Source organism: Megalobrama amblycephala, linkage group LG24 (genome assembly GCF_018812025.1).
Source record: "Megalobrama amblycephala isolate DHTTF-2021 linkage group LG24, ASM1881202v1, whole genome shotgun sequence".
Taxonomy (NCBI): Eukaryota; Metazoa; Chordata; class Actinopteri; order Cypriniformes; family Xenocyprididae; genus Megalobrama; species Megalobrama amblycephala.
Window position 1 is genome coordinate 24,242,709 of NC_063067.1, and position 17,775 is coordinate 24,260,483.

Genomic DNA, 17,775 nt, shown 5'->3' on the forward strand with positions numbered 1-17,775 from the left:
TGAAATGAAAAGTTATTTCTGCCAGCTCCAAAAGAGAAGTGCAACATAGGGAAAGTCTAAAAGAACATTAAAGGGAAACTCTTCTCCCTAATACTTTTCCTGTCCTCTCTTCAATGCAATCAATATTACATAGTCCAAAATTACATTTAAAAGCAAACGATCCATTTTTTTAGTTGGTAAATAGGGTAAACCCTATTTTATGGCGACAAAATGTCCCCACAAAGATGGCAATATCCGAAATCCTTGTCCTTGTCCTTGTGGGGACACAACAACAACAAAAAACAACAACTTCTAAATCATAAACATGCAGAAATGTTTTCTGTGATGGGTAGGTTTAGGGTTAAGGGAAGAGAATGTACAGTTTGTACAGAATACAAATCATTATGTCTATAGAAAGCCCCATAAAACATGAAAACCCAATGTATGTGTGTGTGTGTGTGTGTGTGTGTGTGTGTGTGTGTGTGTGTGTGTGTGTGTGTTACATAAGCTCTATTATAAGTTATAAAGAAACAACATGCTGAGTGAATTATTATGTTCCAGGGAAAGCTCTGCAGGATGGCTGAAGATGTGGATGGCCTGTAATCAAAAGGTCTTGTCTAGACACCTCTCACATAGCTACTGTGCTTACGAAACATACGCAACGGTTACACTGTGTACAGCTTCTTTTCAACAGCGCACATAAAAATACTTACCAATGTCTTTAAACAGATCCAGACTGTGTGTTTGAATGGAAAAGCTCAGTAGAGGGATGAATCCCTGCAGTGTAGATCTAAATACTTGACATACCACAAAACATCAGAAAGACAAAACTGCCTTAAAGGCATGTGTTGATGTTATTGGACCATATGTAATATACTATTATTTTTCCTGTAATAAAGCTCTTTGTAGAACTCAAAAGAACTCTAGTCAAATTTATTGTAATTTTTGATAAACCTTTCTTTATTATTATTATTTTTTTATTTTTTTTAGCATAATTAAAAGATGAGGTGTGTAAAGGCCATAACACACCAAACTGAACTAGTGGCGACGAAAGCAGACTGTGGGGTTGGCTCACGTTGGCAGCGTCTGTGTCCAAAGTTGGCCTGACACACCAAACCAACGCTAAATAGCCGACGGCCAAGTAGCACGTCCGTTCTGCGCCTGCGTGAGATGAAATGCCTTTCCGTACCAGCAGGTGGCAGTATCTGAACAGCCAATCAGAATGATCAGATGGCCCGACGGACCGACGAGCTCCGACAGTGATTCAACATTTTGAATCGGCCGAAAAAAAGCCGACGATGACCAACTTTAGCCGACGGCAATGTTCCCTCTAAGCTGCGCGCGTGCGCGGCCGCGCAGAAAAAAATAATTGCCGGGCAGAGAACAGACATGAAAATGATTGTCGTAGTTTAAATGAGACATAATTGCAGTGCTCTGGACAACCGCTATAGAGTTGGAACCGTTGAATGCGGTTTACAGGTTTCATAGAAAGAGAACGATTGAGCGCTTGTGAGCTGGCTGGCCCTGAGCCAAATCAGTCGCGGTAAGAATACTGTAATGTTTGCGGACTAAATACCTCAACACGAGAAGCAACGCGAAACGAAAAGAAATGTGAAATAAAACGTCGTGTTTTAATGAAAAAGTGGTGGAAATAGAATGCTAACAAAACTCTGAGACATTTACAATCACACCCACCACAGGTGTAGCTTGCAAACTCAAAATACATCAGTGATATACCTCAGTTTAAATAGATTTTTGTGTGTGCTGGTGCTGGGTTTCAGGGATGTTTAGATAACTATAAAAGAGTTAACGTTCACTTTTCTTAAAAATATTTAGCTATCAGATCTGTTTAAATGCTTCAGTTTGTTTTCACTATATAATATATTAAAACAAATGGAAGCATTTAAACTGATATAATACTGTATATCAGTTTAAATACTTAAATATTATATTATATTTTATTATTATATTATAATGTTTTATATTATAATTATAAAATGATCTCACATTTTTTAGGGCTTCTTGCCACGAAAAATCTTAACCTCCTGATATATAAAATCTGGGAAATTCATAAACAATAAACATGTAATTTTGATGGTTTAACTCTGTCTGTTGCTAATAATTTACGGAACAAAAACACATAATGGTTGTCCCAAATGGTTGTCCCAAATTAGAACTGAACTGTCCTGCAGGAGGACAGAAATTATTTTTTAATAGAATTTCTTGGTAAAGACTGGTACAGTTAATACAGCAATGTGAAAAAATCTAATGTAACCTAAAATGTGCTTAGTGACTGAACTGCTTGTTTTCAAACATATTATTTAATAAATCATTTTATATAAAATATATTGTAATTTATATAACATTTTGGAACCCCTGCATTTCTGTCAGATAATGCCCTACTTCTCCCAGAAAATTGTCGGAATTACAAATGACAGAAGTTTTGGCCATGACTGTATCTACTAAATATAACTTTATTGTAACGCTCAGTCTTCGTTTCAGTTTAATGTTTGATGGACTTTTAGTTTGTAACATGTTGTTTTCCTGTGTTGTGTTCCTGTTTCCTATGTTCCCCACTTTCCCATTCTTCATTTGGAATCTCACTTGGAGAGAGCATGTCCTCACCTGTTTGGAGTCTGCCTACCTGGTGGTGATGTGTTCCACAGACCCAAAGCCAATACCAGCCAAGGACCTAGAGCCAATGCTCGCCATGGAGCCAGAGCCTGAAGCCATGTCCTGTCCCAGTGGTGTTATTAGTGGAACTGGATGACGAAGAGTGGCTTATAGACTGGGATTTGGCAGAGCCAGTTCCTACCCTTGTCCCCACCCACGAACGTCTTCCCCCTCTGGTCTTCCCATCTGGCTGGTTGGATGTCCTGGTCCCATCTGAAGTCCTCCCTCCTCCACTGGTCCCAACCAACCTTCAGTCTCATTTGTCGCCTAGCAGTAAGCCTCCTTTGTCGCCCAGCACCAAGTCTTCTTTGTTGCCGTTGGTTCCGCCCAGCACCAAGTCTGTTTATACCTCCCGCTTCCTCCACCTCTGCCAATCTCTTCCAGTTCCTTGGCCCCATCTCTTCAGCTCCTCCTTCAGTGGCTCCGCTCGACTGCTCGGATCAGCCTTGGGCTTCTCTGTCTCTAGCTCTGCTATGGTGTGTGGTGATCCCCTGGCTCCACCTTGGGCCTCCGAGCCAGTCGGCTCCACTTTGGCTCCTCGCTCCCTTGACTCCACCTGGGATCATCGTCCTCACGGCTCCACCGGGCTCCCTCATCCCTCTGGCTCCACCTTAGTCAGGCCTTGCTCTGCCTATGCCACTGACTTACGGGCCTTTGGCTGCACCTCATCTCTCCACCTCCAACTCCATCGGGCTCCGGCTTCACCTCAGTACTCAGTTGCATTGGCTCCGGCTCAGTCCTCTGGCACCCTGGCTTCACCTCGGCCCTGTAGCTCCTCCTTGGTCTCCAGGACCTTCTGTGTCAACTAGTCTCTTCGACTCCACCACCATCAGATCCACCTCAGGCATTCATCCCCCTGGTTCCGCCTGGCAAGGCTCCATCATGGCTCCTCCCTCCCTCAACTCTGCCATGGGCTTATGTCCTGGGATTCCTGCTGAAGGTTCCACCTTGGCTCCTACCTTCATTGTCTTCTCTCTGGCTACCCACTCCATTGTCTCCTCCCTGGCTACTCCCTCCCTCCACTCCCTCATGGACTGTTATGGTGCAAGGACGCACCTTTTTGGGAGGGGACATAATATAATGATCAGTCTTGTTTCAGTTTAGTTTTAGATGGACTTTTATTTTGTATCACCTTCCCCCCCCCCTTTTTTTTTCTTTTGTTCCCCGCTTTACTGCTTTTCATTTTTTACCATGGTTACTGATTTAGCTGCCCACCTTTTTCTAGTTTGCCTTGTGCATATATAGTCCTGGGGTATGTTCAGTTCCTTGTCTTGTGGTGTTTTTTAGTGCCACATGCTTCTTTTGTGATCATCTTCATTGTGGATTATCTTCTATGTTTCTATTTATAAATCAAGTGCTGCAATTCTCCTTGTTTTGCCTGACCTGCTGTGACATTTATTAGACCTACCTAATATTTTATTGGCCATGTTATTCTTATTGATAGATGACTTATAATTGCAATGCCTGGAAGGACATGATTTTTCGCAATATGTAATTTTCAAAATGTGTAGTAAATATACACTGCTGTTCAAATTGTTGTGGTCAGTAAGATATTTAAAAAGAAATTAATACTTTTATTCAGCAAGGATGCATTAAATTGATCAAAAGTGACACTAAAGATATTTATATTGTTACAAAAGTTTATATTTCAAATAAACCCCACACCCTAACAGACAGCTTTCACGACCAATGATAAAAGACCTTTCTCCACGCCCCAACCTCTGATGTCAGTTGATGTTTTCTATAGGTTTGTTGATGGTGCACGTTCCTTGTTCCATGCATTCTCTGGTTCTCTGTTCCTTTGTTTCTAGTTTTAGTTTATGTTTGCTCGATAAACTCCTTGTGCTTCGCTAGATCCGCTCTACTTCTGCCATGTCTTCCACTCCTGCTAGACATTACAGCCATGTCCCATGCATAATGATCTTTTTTTTGCAGCCTAGTGACTGAAATTTGCACCCCAAACTCACACCATTGATTTATCTTCATGTCAACGTTCAGCCGCTCAGACAAACAGAGCAGTGTTTTGAAAACCCCAAATAGCTATAGTGTTTAGTGATTTCAGAATCACCCTAAAAATGTCTTACTCTGCACATTAAACTGGGATGCAAGAAAGTATTTTGAATTCCATACAGCTGATGATGTATGTTTATGGAAACATATGTTTTCAGAGCAACAGTAATTAGGCTACTGTGGTTGTTGTGCTGTTAATTACAAAGTGTGCCTTACTACTCTTTAACACAACAGAATCTTTTATCTATTACAAATACTGCATTAGACTATTTGAATCAGAAGAATAGAAAAAACCCTTTTCTGAAGCTCTCCACGTTTTAATGAGGATGTGGGCTGTGGACGCTTTAAGCCATTTGTGATTGGCTGTCATTTGAGCTTTCTCCTGTGATGATTGGCTTGTTTTTGCATGTTCCTGAGTGGTGCATGTGAGAAGTGCGTGAGCATTGTGTTTCGCCCTGCGGGGTTCACCTGTGACCCTCTTCCACACCCTCAGAGCACCCAGCAGAGCTTTATGTTGAGGTCACGACCTTTCACCTGTCTCTCACAAACTACCCACAGAGAGGTCACGCTTAAGAAGAGAGAGAGACAGAGAAAGAGAAATGTGCACTCATCTTTTGTTTCTTGTCAGCAGCACAAACCTACTACTTCCTCTTTCTGTCCCTCATAGATTCAGATTCAAATGTATCAACATGGTACAAAACTTTACACTTCCAAAGCATTAGAAACATTAGTCTGTATATACATGAAAACACATTTAGACACATTAACAATTAATTTTTTTTAAAAAATATATTTAGAGAGGGAAAAAAAGGTAGATTTCACATTTTCTGGAAAAAAGAGCACTTGCCCATGCAAAAAAAGAAACTGCTAATAAAAGTGTACATTTTGCTTTTCCTAACAAGACACATGTTGTCTGTAGAACAAACAGTGTGAAAAAAGTTATGCACCAAAAGTTTATTACTACTTTAACCATATCCTGATCCTAACCAAATATGAAAAATAGTAAGAGTGAAAATAAAATATAAATGATTTTTCATATTATTTATACTCTCTATCTGCCTTGCTTCCTCTCTCTTTTCTTTTTATTTTGTCTTCAGTTGTGTCTTTGTATTTCTAATTAGCATCACAGAGAAATCATCACAATAATCAACAGTGAATGAGGCTTTTTTGAAGCACAGATTTGTGTGATTGTCCATATTGCTGTTGCTTCTTTGCCATACAAAGACAGAGAGGAAGATACACATCCTGTCTGGCAGAATGACTCTTCCTTGTTACCGTACAGGAAACACAGGGGAACTCAGCTGTGTTGGCAGCAACAGACACGCTTCAGTCCCATCAGGGTAAACTTCTGTCTTCATGAGATCTTTATGAACAAAACTCTGCACCAAACTGGCTTTCATATGTGTCCAGTTTTCTGTTACTTTCCAGAGTCTGGCTTGTTTAAAAATGTTAAATATTGTTTGTTTTCCCCTTTAATGAACTTAATGCTACCTAATTGCCATTACTGTACTGTTATTGCTCATACAGCCATATAGGGTTCAGAATATAATAGAGACTTGAGAGCTCTTTTGATCTGGGCCTATAAGTGCCTAGTTCCCTTTCGAAGTGGAATGAGACACTGCGTCTTGGATTGAGACTATGGGGAGTGCCATCAGCGTGACCGGTGCCTGAAGCATGTGTGCAAATATGACAATTTCACTGGCTGATTACAATCTATGATATCATTACTAGAGCGCCCGTGAGTATAAGAGGTGAGTATAATAAGTCACTGACTCAAGCAGTCTGTTAGATCAAGATGTGCTATCTCTTGAGCCGTCTGATACAGCAGAGTGCATGCTGCTGGCGCCATCCAGCCAGGATGAGGCAGATATGGTTTAGGAAGGTGACGATATTGTTTGTAGTGAGCCCTCTCAGCCTGCAAGTCCCACATACAAGGAGATGCTGGATGTGATGGCCCGCGCCATGACTAATATAGATCTGGTTTAGGTAGAGACAGGAAGCCATTTGTGGCAGACTCAACGAGCCGTTCCTGTCAGGTCATAACCATCCCGCTCCTATGAGCCTTCTGTTTCCACCTGATATTCACACAGAGGTGGAGAGGTCATAGTAGAAGCCATATTCAGCCTGTATCTATCATTTCCAACATTCTAATTATTCTAATGTGGAGGGACTGTACGAGCGAGGATATGTGATGATGCCTCGTGTTTAAGAGATGCTTTCGTGCTATCTCTCTCAGGGTGAATCATCCTCTCTGAAGGCTCCAAACCTGCCATCTAAGCCATTACAGATCACCTTGCACTTGAATGACATAGCATATGAGGTAGCAAATCCACCGGTAATGTGCCGTACTAGGTGGATCTGCTAAGAGATTTGGATCAGTCTCCTGAAAGGGTCTCTGAGCTGCGCCGCACCTCAGATCTAGCCCTCCTGTCCACCAAACAAACTGTTGCTGCCATTGGTCGATCAATGTCGCCGATGGTGGCAACAGAGGGGCATTTGTGACTGAACCTGGTGGATATCAAGGAGAAAGAGTAAAACTTTTGCCCTTAACACCTAAACAAACAATTTTGTGAATATTTGCTAGATGTCTGTTTTGTGTGTGTGCTGGAAAAAAAATTGTTTGTACATAGTCCTAGCTGTGTAAATATGAGAAAAAACAAAGTTTAATAGGGGGCATATCTGCTCATGATGGGGGAGGAGAGAGAGTGAGCAAGCTGGACATTTGTAGAAAGACTGTAGAAAGTGAGATGGCTGAGATATTACCAATGAGGAAAAGGTCAGAGGAATATAATTGAAAGAAGAAGGGTTACGATCAGGCAAATGCTATAGCATGTAAAATGTAAAATAACTGCACTGTATACAATAAATATAGATGAACACTTATTAAATCTGCAAAAGTTAGTCATTAAAGAGCAGCGAGTGATTCTTTGTCTTTTTTTGTTTGAGTAACATTAATGACACTGCATCAAGTTTATTAGGCTGCTGTCACTTTAAGAGCTGCATGGATCCAATATTCTGTTACACGTGTTTTCTTTCTCAACTGTTTACATTCACTTAAGACATAACCGACTGTGTCTAAGAGGATACTCACCCAAAACAGCATTTTGACATTTTTGTATGTAGGCTATTTGACTGTTTCGCATATTCAAAGCCCGCAGTATACTTTGCTTATGCACGTTCCACTCCGTCTCAGAGAGCATGCACAGAAAGCCGCCTGGGGAACAATGTGTTTTTCGCAGCTTAATGCACTTTTAATAACACTGTTTAATATCAAGCACATCCCACAGTTTAGCAACAGTAGACTGCATTTTACAACACTCACTTATTCTGCTGATTTGGATGTTAAGTTTAGCTTAGGGAGGAACGAAAGCGCACCGCTGTGAAGGAAATGTTAGTGCGCTGTACGGAATGTGGCGTTGGCACAATAATTGTTTTACCTTGGTTATCTTGTTTTCATAAAAGTCTTTGGAAACCGAAATCAAAAATGAAGGGAAGGGTGTGTTTGTTTGGGTGTCAGTTTCAAATATCTCAGTGTTTCTCAGAAATTAAGGTGGCCGAGAGAGCTCAGTGCGCTGCAACTAAAGAAAACTAATGCAAATAGAAAAATACTAGCAAATTAACCAGACAACACGTGTGCTGCAAAACAACGCAACCAAATACAGAAATGCATGTGTTTTCTTCAGCTGCAGCGTGTTGAACTCTCTCGGCCGCCGTAGAAATTACGTACTGCACCTTTAATAATTATTCAAATGAAATAACCAATAATAAAATAAAGGAAAAATAGATTTGACTACTTTATATACCTTTAGGCATTAAATGAAATATTAGCATAGTGATAATAATATAAGCATAGTCATAATTTCTTCTATTGTCTTTGAAATATGATTGAAGTGTTCTGCTGAATGTACTGACAAGCATTTATGATAAACTAAAATATACTTTAATATAATTTCTATTGAAATTTGTATGTCATGTATTTAAATACATTTGTAATTACACATTTGTAATGATGAAGTTGCAATTCAGTACATTTAAAATAAATTAACTATAAATGCAACATCAAATTACACACTACAGTTAAAATGTTAATAAACTGCCACTGAATCGGAACTTGACAAATTGACTGGAATGTGGAGCTGAAAACTATCAACTCAGAGGGTGTTTGGTGTGTGACGGCAGACGCTGAGGGCAGTGCTGTTTATACAAATATTGAGGGCAGGGTGAGAGAGAAAAAAAGGTTTTGCTATCAGAATCAGGTCAATCTGAGGAACAACACTTTCACTCTTCTGTCTTCCTGTGTCTGTCTGAGGTATAGAGGAACATATTTTGAAAGCCCACATAAGCAGTATGAATTTCTGTGTAAATCATTTATAAAACCATAGTATGTGTCAGTTTACATACAAATGGTTTTACAAATGATTTAGGCAGAAGTTCACTGTGCTTGTGTTTCATGAATGAGTTCCATAGTATCTTTATAAGTATATACTATATTTTGGCATTGCACTCAGTATGGGTGTCTGTGTGTAACATACATGAACTAAATATGTGAGGGTTCCATAGGAACAGTTTAAAAGAGGATTTGTGTGTGTGTGTGTGTGTGTGTGTGTGTGTGTGTGTGTGTGTGTGTGTGTGTGTGTGTGTGTGTGTGTGTTAAAAAGGGTAACAGGAAACGCATGGAAAACAGCTGTCGACCAATCAAGGCTGCTGTCTGTCATTACCTCATCAATCTGATTTTACTCACATCCACACGCACACACACACACAGCACATCCTGTTGTGTTTTTGCCTGTTGATAGCACAAAGCAAAAATTAAAGCAAAAATATAAAAAAAAAAAAAAAAAATCCACTCTAAAATGCATCTGCCAAGTTCTTAGAAATGTACGCTTTGTATTCTATTATTATTTGTAAATTATACATCTGAGCCATTTTCACAGTTAATCACTTAATAATGTGGCTTGACAATCAAATAAAAAGTAAGTCATGAGGGCCTATGCATATGCTACATGACTGGTGAAAAAAACCCTGCTTTATACAGGTGGATTATTTATTTATTTACAGGTGAATTTAATTATTTATGAATTACATTCTTAATTTTCTTTTATTTTTATTGACCCATTAATTTGACTTTCTTAAATTAAATCAATCTGGGGAAAAACACCCACCTATTGTGTGTGTGTGTGTGTGTTGTCCTGGTAAACCCTATGTTATGGGGAAAAATGTCCCCACAAAGATGGCAATATCCAAAATCCTTGTCCTTGTGGGGGCATTTCTTGGTCTCCATTAGGAAAACAGCTTATAAATCACACAGTTTTCTGTGAAGGGTTAGAATATACAGTTTGTACAGTATAAAAATCATTATGTCCTTGGAAAGTTCCCATAAAACATGAAAACTGTGTGTGTGTGTGTGTTTGCCTCCTGATATACACACAGGTGTGAGTCTCATGTGTTACACTGTATCCGGGGGCAGCGGGCCAGGGCCTGTTCTCCTGTGTTAAATTTTGGTTGAGTATGCATGGATTCCTTTGTGTGTGTGTGTGTGTGTGTCTTCCATGTGTAAGCTAAACATTCTTCCACATTTCCATGTTTTCATTCTGTTGAGTTGTGTGTTTTCACAGTGAGAGTGTTTTGATTATGTTCACTGAGTTATTACATATAAGTATCCAGGGCTAAATTTGGATTACAACTTTTGGTTCTTGTGGTCAGATAATGTTTAGTGATGTTTATAGCTGCATTTATTATGTTTACCTCAGTGTCTATTTTCTATCTGTCCTACTCAGTCTGTTCCTCTGTTAGTGCGCACGTTCTTCAGTAACATACCTGTCCATTATCTGCAACAGTCACATAAGGTCAGGGTTGAGGGTTCAGAGTTGGGCACATACTGGGTTCACTGATATGTGCGTAGAGGTCAGAGGTTACAGAGATGAAATGACCCTCATAGGTCAGTCAGAGTCTGTTGTCTGCCAAGAGAAGAGACTGGGATGTGATGTCAAAGGTCAAAGCTTGGGGATAATGATGGGCAGACTGAAGTGCAGCCATGCGTGTGGGCTGTCAACTTCACACATTTTTACATTTTGATTTCACTGTAGTGTGATCAGACATCCCAGTTTCAACAATTGTGTCGTGGTGGGCCCTAACAATTTACAAAAATTGGTAACACTTTTGATGCTCCACTTTCTAACTCTCTATCTCTTCTGTAGTCCAATCCAACAAGCTACTGTAGCTCAAATTGCTCAAGAAGTTAATGCTGGTTCTGATAGAAAGGTGTCAGAATACACAGTGCATCGCAGTTTGTTGCGTATGGGGCTGCATAGCCGCAGACCAGTCAGGGTGCCCATGCTGACCCCTGTCCACCACCGAAAGTGCCAACAGTGGGCACGTGAGCATCAGAACTGGACCACGGAGCAATGGAAGAAGGTGGCCTGGTCTGATGAATCACATTTTCTTTCACATCACGTGGATGGCCGGGTGCATGTGCATCGCTTACCTGGGGAACACATGGCACCAGGATGCACTATGGGAAGAAGGCAAGCCGGCGGAGACAGCGTGATGCTTTGGGCAATGTTCTGCTGGGAAACCTTGGGTCCTGCCATCCATGTGGATGTTACTTTGACATGTACCACCTACCTAAGCATTGTTGCAGACCATGTACACCCTTTCATGGAAACGGTATTCCCTGGTGGCTGTGGTCTCTTTCAGCAGGATAATCCCTGTCACAAAGCAAAAATGAAACAGGAATGGCTTGAGGAGCACAACAATGAGTTTTAGGTGTTGACTTGGCCTCCAAATTCCCCAGATCTCAATCCAATCGAGCATCTGTGGGATGTGCTGAACAAACAAGTCCGATCCATGGAGGTCCCACCTCGCAACTTATAGGACTTAAAGAATCTGCTGCTAACATCTTGGTGCCAGATAACAGCACACCTTCAGGGGTCTAGTGGAGTCCATGCCTGAATAGGTCAGGGCTGTTCTGGCAGCAAAAGGGGGACCAACACAATATTAGGAAGGTGGTCATAATGTTATGCTTGATCTGTGTATATATATATATATATATATATATATATATATATATATATATATATATAAACTACAGAAGATAGAAGAAAGCATTAATGCTGGGTGTTTTATGCTATAATGCTATTATTTCTATTATGGGGATACCTCAGGGTTCAGTACTTGGCCCCCTTCCTCTTCTCAATATACATGTAAAACTGATGATTGATGATGCTTGTGGGTCATTGGGGAGAAGAGTTGAATATAGTTACTCACTGGTGACTTGTCCTTTTGATTGTTTAAGTTGTGAATCCATCTCTTAATCATTAATTTGGATGTTACATACACATTGTTAAGTATGTAATTCAGGAACACAACTTGTCCTACACAATTGGACCTGTCCCACTATACAAGTTCACTACTCCACCTGACCACTCAATATAGAATGGCTAGATAAGTATGGGATAATGTACAGTCACTTGTTCAGCACTAAAAATTAAACTCCAACAGGATCTCAATGCAAAGCAAAAAGGAAACAGAGAGTGGAGTCAAAGGAGAGCCATGAAAAGACAGGAAATCAGTTGCCTGGGCCCACAGTTAATCATACAGTTTAGCAGTCACAAACTTGAGTGTGTGAGGGAAAAGATCATTCAATAGTTCAAATAGTTCCTGACTTCCACGGTCCCTTGGCACTGACATTTTTATGGCAATAATCATTTCTACATTTTCTTTCTTAGAACATTATTGTCAAGAGAATATATAAAAAATGTCTTATTTTAGAAATTTAGGGCACAAGAAATACCAAAGCCCTATTATAAAAAAATATAGAAATCCCATGATGCAATGGGAAAATTTCTTTGTGGGAGTACAGCATTTATCAATGTCTCTTTACATTGGCAGAATATTGGTTTTTGGTTTGGCTGAACACCAGTTGAGCTTAAGCCACCATGTGCAGGGCCAGTTTCATGGCATGATAAATGTGCTTTTACAAGATCTGCTGTCAGAGTTTAGAGATGCTTTTTGGTTACACTTTATTTCGATGGTCCACTTTAGACATTCTACTAACTATAAGTAACTGTGCACTTACATGTCAACTAGCACTCACTAGAGTATTAGTAGACTGTTAGTAGACGGTTATGTTAGGGATAGGTGTTAGGGTTCAGGTTAGTAGAATAAGTTGCAAAGTTACTTATAGTCCATAGAATGTCTGTTGGGAGCATCAAAATGAAATGTTTAAAAGAAGACAGTCTACTAATACTCTAATGACTGCTAGTTGACATGTACTTGCAAAGTTACTTATAGTCAGTAGTAGATTGTCAAAAGTGGACCGTCAAAATAAAGTACTAAAATATGGTGATTCCCAAAATGTGATTTCACAGTGAAATCACAAAACACGTGATTTCCAGTTTCTGTGCTTCCATCTGCTGAGTTGATTTCTCTCCAGTTGTTGTTCAGAAGGAAACAAAACTCTGATGCAGTGTTGGGGAAAGTTACTTTTAAAAGTAATGCATTACAATATTGCGTTACTTCCTGAAAAAGTATCTAATTGTGTTACTTATTTACTTTTTATGAAAAGTAGTGCATTACATTACTTCTGCATTACTTTTTCTCACCTGAGCTGGGCTTGTTTGTTTTTTTAATAAAAACAAAAAATTTTCTATTTTTTTTTTTTTTTGGCAAATGTTAAGGCCCTTTCACACTAAAAGTGAAATGAATAAGCTTCAGGCTGAAGGAAATGCATATTTACACCTGTACAGTAGAGGGCACAGCTCAAACAAACCTTTCAGCTGTGCTGCCATTCTGGATTAAAGATGAATAGGACACAGAAGAAGGTGGTCAAGTTAGTATGGTTGAACTGGATCATTGAAGGTCAGTAGCAAAGACAACACCTCTGCACTTTATTTCTCTCAACATGTGGACATGAGAGCTGTCAGTCAATAAATGTGAAAAAGTAACTTGTGTTACTTATTTAAAAAAGTAACTTAGATATTTTGTAAATTGAAAAAGTAATGCATTACTTTACTAGTTACTTGAAAAAGTAATCTGATTACATAACTCAAGTTACTTGTAATGCATAACCCCCAACACTACTCTGATGGCAACAGGAAGTAAACACTGTTATTTGAGGCAATGACAAATGGCCATTTCCTGTCTGGGGAGGAAAGAATGTACTCGAACCAAAATGGTACAACCTTCCTCTGCAGCACCCAGCAACAACACCAGCTTTCTACGATCTAAATGTGTGTATGTTTTTCTTAGCTGTGTGTTTTAGGAATGCCCTAGGGCACCATTAACTGGCTGCTTTTGACACATACAGTGTGTGTGTGTGTGTGTGTGTGTGTGTGTGTGTGTGTGTGTGTGTGTGTGTGTGTGTGTGTGTGTGTGTGTGTGTGTGTGTGTGTGCGTGTGGGTGTGTGTGTACGAAATATTGTTACAGAGTCTTAATGTCGGTCTCTGCTCCACTCTGACACAAACAGACAGTACACATTTTAGAGAGCCATGTTTTGTCTAGTTTTGGGTTGTAGCAAACTGTGGGTGTGTGTTGTGCGATACTGATCTTGTTTACAGTTCAGTCAGCCATTTTGAGACCTTTCAGATTCAGGAAATGAGGGCGTACAGGGATTGACAACATTTCAGGGTAGGAATTTGTGTGTGTGTGTGTGGGGGGGGGGGGGGGGGGGGGGGGGGGGGGGGGGGGGGGGGGGGGGGTTATTTATGGATAGAAGGGGATAGAAGTACAATGTTTTTTTCAATATGATATGAAACATTTGTAGAGTAAAAGCCATTGAATCCATGCCTCACAGTCTTGTTTACTTTTGTGAAATATTAAATATGTCATCTATTCTGTTAAGGTCTACTGGTATGTGTCTCTCTATGTGTTTGTTTCTTGAATGTGTTGGACACCTGCTGAGGAAGCTTTTAAGAGCTTAACCTGTCAGTTCTCACCTTCACTCATCTTTAGCCTGACAGAAGCTTGAGGAACCTGGGGCTATTTTAATCCTTGTGTTGAACGTTCAAGACAGTGAACACCATCAAGTCTTGGTGGTCACACAGACAGATGCCCATGGAGTGTATCTGATCTGTTAAATGTGTGGTGAGGGGGTTACTAAGGTCAAGTCCACTCTACTCCTTTTCAATGTTAAAATATATGTTTAATCGTTTAGGTTAATATAGTAAACGTCCAACTCGGAGGTGTGATTTTCCCAGGTGCACTTTAAGGCAGCACAAGAATCCTGACATCGCAATCTGGCTAAACCAATGGCGTGAGTTTGGGGCGGGACCCGTTTTGCAAACCATTGGTAAAACCTAGTAAACTCCCCTGCTGTCTACAAAGGCAGCTGTCTTTCAAGGCAGCATAGCTGAAATAAAGCCTCATAAGTGATTGATTTTGAACATTCAACATAGGCAGTCACTCTGAGTGCAACACAAATAGTGATTCTAACACAAAATGCAAAGACAACACAATGATTTTCATATAATTTGATGTTAGCATGTAGCTAAGCTAACAAAGTGATACTCTAATAAGCACAAAACACAGCAAACAGAAATTTTGGCTTTAATAGTATTTTAAATTAGTTGTGTTTTTATTAAGTGTTAGTGTTTTATTAAAGGATTAGTCCACTTTTCCTGATAATTTACTCACCCCCATGTCATCCAAAATGTTCATGTCTTTCTTTCATCAGTCGAAAAGAAATTAAGGTTTTTGAGGAAAACATTCCAGGATTTTTCTCCATATAGTGGATTTCAACGGCTACCGACAGGATGAAGGTCCAAATTGCAGTTTCAGTGCAGCTTCAAAGGGCTTTAAACGATACCAGACGAGGAATAAGGGTCTTATCTAGCAAAACGATCGGTCATTTTCGAAAAAAATACAACCGTTTATGCTTTATAAACACAAAATATGGCCTTGAACGTACTTTCCGTTTCCGCATTCTTCAAAACGCTTACGCTGAATGTTCTACGCCTTTCCTATTCTACTTACGGAACAAACCAGAAACGCCAGTTTCGTTTTTTTTTTTTTTTCGAACAAACGCAGCACCATTGGTTTAGCCAGATTGCGATGTCAGGATTCTTATGCTGCCTTAAAGTGCACCTGGGAAACATTCCAGGATTTTTCTCCATATGGTGGATTTCAACGGCTACCAACAGGTTGAAGGTCCAAATTGCAGTTTCAGTTCTGCTTCAAAGGGCTTTAAACGGTACCAGACGAGGAATAAGAACAGAATGGAACAAACGCGGCACCGGTTTCGTTTTTTCCCGTAAGTAGAATAGGGAAGGCGTAGGATATTCAGCGTAAGCGTTTTGAAGAATGCGGAAACGGAAAGTACGTTCAAGGCGATATTTTGTGTTTATAAAGCATAAACGGTTGTATTTTTTTCAAAAATGACAGATTGTTTCGCTAGATAAGACCCTTATTCCTCATCTGGTATCGTTTAAAGCCCTTGAAGCTGCACTGAAACTGCAATTTGGACCTTCAACCTGTTGGTAGCCGTTGAAATCCACTATATGGAGAAAAATCCTGGAATGTTTTCCTCAAAAACCTTAATTTCTTTTCGACTGACGAAAGAAAGACATGAACATCTTGGATGACATGGGGGTGAGTAAATTATCAGGAAAAGTTTATTTAAAAGTGGACTAATCCTTTAAGTCTAAGTGTTTGCATTGATAACCCTCTGTTCATCGCAGTGCATTCTGGGATTAGAATATCTTGTGGAAGATCTTTGTGTCAGAAGTGTGCCTAAAATTGCTGTCTAGGTAGGAAGCTGTAGGTTTTGGCAGCTAACGTCTGGTATAGTCTTGTAATACAGCATCACAACTTATGTTAGTGTGATTCTAACAAACTATGTTTTGTAGACTCTTTGCTTGTGTGTCATGTGGCCCCGTCCATTGTGCTCCATGACTGTAGCAGATGTGCGCTAAACAATGAAATGGATAAATAAAAGGAAACTGTGTATAAATAGCCTAGTGTGTGTGTGTGTGTGTGTGTGTGTGCAGCTGCAGAGCTCAAGTATGTGAAGGCATTTGGACCTATAAAGACATTCAAAACTAACCATATGTGCCTTTTTGTCTTTACTCAATGACTCTTTCTCTCATTTCAGCAGGTGTTTAGCATGTGATGTAACAAAGATTACCTGTAATAAAACTGGGCATGTTTGTGTGCTTCTGTGTATGTGCGTGTGAAGATCTATATGCTGGCAGACAGGGTTGAAGATTTAAATAAAGTTCAGATAAGAGACCCAGAAATAAATCTCTCTCTCTGTTACAGTGCTCCCACCTAACCTTAAACCACACACAAGCACACATATACACACAGAATAATGCTATCAGGCCCTGATAACGTCAGCACTGAACATGCTGATAAAACACAATGCTGCAGTGCTTCTGAAATGATGACCTCTTTCAACATGCAGGAAATGATTATCAGAGCCAAAACGAAAAGAGAGAAAGAGAGAGACTGCAACAAATAGATGAATATAGAGCGGAAAACGTTTTGGTAAACATCCCACTCATTTTTTGGGCAAACTGATTTTTAGTGATAACAGAAAAAGCTTTCAGGACAGAATTACCAGGAGCTTCAAGATCAGCAGTGAGGGAATGTACGGGGGAAGATTGGTGGTAGATTGGGGCAATTTTAAGGGCCCTCAGCTGACAGGGGTCCTGCAGTACCTCCATTTTTTTCCAGCCTGATTTTGTGATTTAAATGGCCTAGTGAACCAATAAAAACCTGCATACCCTTACACCGTGTCCTAACCAGATGTGATGCGATATGATTCCAGAGACAAAAATTTGTCTGTCCACACCGGACACGAAGCGATGCCATACTTTGTGTTGTTGTTTCAGTCATGATGTCACAGAAAAATAGAAACCGTTGCTAAAATAGAATAGTTGCATCGCTGTCGCGGCTAGTTAGAACAAAAACTCCAATTAACATGGAAAGATACCTTTTATTGCGTGTCGCGGCGCGTCTGGTTGGGACATGGTGTTAAGGTGTGGTCAGATTTACCTTTCTTCTGCAAATTCACAGTCATTTCCATAGGAATCCACGCAATCTGGAATGGATTTCCCCACGCAGATTTTGCAATGGGTTCACTTGGATTCACCGCGTTGACAAACAGAAAGCTG